A 1,834-nucleotide genomic window follows, 5' to 3' on the forward strand; every position below is an offset into this window, starting at 1 on the left:
AGTCAGGATGAAAATATTCACTTGAGCTGGGTTTTTTTGGTTTTTTTTTGTTTTTTTTTTTCCTTTATGAGCCAGGATTTTGAATCTAAGCAGTGGAACCACACCCCCAGGACCCTGGCGCAGAGAGGAAGTCCCAACCTGCACTGCCAAGTGGCCGCTGTTCCCACATTTAAAACTTTGCCAGGGATCTTGTAGGGGTTACACTTCCTGCTAAGAGAGATCCTAGGCAGCCGTATGCCCCCTTCCGGGTGTGACGCAGGCGTGAACATCTCTGTGTAGCTGGTTAAGTTTTCCACAAGACTTCAAAGATTATTTTGGAAGGCAAGTACGACTTAGCAGCTGTGTTTGCTCCCTTACTAGTATTAAATTATCTTTCCTTCCTTCGTCCACTACAGAGACAGCACAAAAACCACCCACAGGCTGGCGGGTTTTCTTGTCGTCCAATATGGGCGACTGCAAACCTTTTGTGGGTGTGCTGTGGAAAAGCCGATGACACAGTCCCGCAGTGGGAGCCCCCACGTGGGTGCATGGTGGCCCCGGGTGCCCGAGTGGAAGGGTCTCTTGGATCGGTCACCGGTCCTGAGAGCTCTGCGCAGGCGTCTCTCTGGAGGGCCCCATGCTGGGTGAACAGACCAGGCCTTTTGCCATCGGGAAGAGAAAGTTCACTGGCTCCGGGTGTTACCACGCGGCCGGAGGGGTCCGAGCAGGGGTTGGTGGGGTGTGTGGGCTGAGAAGTGGAGGTGCTCTCGGACAGCCTCTGTGACATGCAGGATGGCGGTGCGGTGCACCCCGGCCTGGGCCGCTCCCCCTCTTCGTGACACTACCCCGCTCTAGTGGCACAGGGTTTGCACACGGTGTGCTGGATTTCTGCTGCGCCTGCCCCGTGCTTTGGCTGGGTGTCTCTGTAGGGAAGGAGGGCACTGGTCCTCGCCACCCAGTATTTATAGCAGCTGGTGCCTCCTGTGTGGGTCCCTTCTGTGCTGCGGTTCCTTGGGGGAAGTGAACTGTGGGTCTCCTACGCAAACCACACTGCCCGTCTTCAGTCATTAGCAGGAGACAGCGAGGCCGCAGTACCAGGAGGACCTCCGGCAGGGTCCGGCGGCTGGGAAGTGGCATTTCATTCTGGAAAGCACTGAAGACCAGACGCAGACCTGCTCATTCCGGAAAGCTGTCTTCTGCGGGCGGGGAGCCAGGCCTGGGCTGGGGCTGTGCTGTGAGGTCCCCGCCTGCTCGTGCCCCTCCCAGCCCTCAGCTCTGCCCTCCGTAGTGTCGTGTTGGGACACATTTCCTGGGGAGAAGAGTGACCCTCATTATCCCTGCTCCTCTTTACAGGCAGTGGAGAATTACAACCTAACAGGGTCAGTGAGAGTGCCTGCTAGTTGTCTTTCTTAGTACGCATTTTTAACTATCGGTCAGGCTTTGCAAAACCCCTGTAAATGGTGTTTGATATCAGAGAGAGGAATCAGAATTTTAAAGTAAATTTTAATTCTTAGAGCAGTATAATCCTTTTCAAAGTTTTGAACTGGATAGTTTCCATTCTCCAGTATCTAGCTGGAATGAGAATTTCACAGAGTAGCACTTGTCTTTAGTATCGGTGGTGACCAGCGTATTTTCATTCTGTTAAGAAATGTTGCTTTTCTGGGGCAATTCGATATTCATAGACACCCACAAAAGGTGAACATTGGCCTAAGCTTCATGTATTACACAAAAATTAACTCCAAGTGAGCCACAGACTTAGATGTGAAACATAGAACTGTACAGCTTTAAAATACAAGCGTAGAAGCTCTTATTTAGGGCTAGGTACAGAAGTCTTCCTTAGATTCTTACCTGGAAG

The sequence above is a fragment of the Fukomys damarensis genome, unplaced genomic scaffold (genome assembly GCF_012274545.1).
Source record: "Fukomys damarensis isolate Sample0158 unplaced genomic scaffold, DMR_v1.0_HiC HiC_scaffold_35, whole genome shotgun sequence".
NCBI lineage: Eukaryota > Metazoa > Chordata > Mammalia > Rodentia > Bathyergidae > Fukomys > Fukomys damarensis.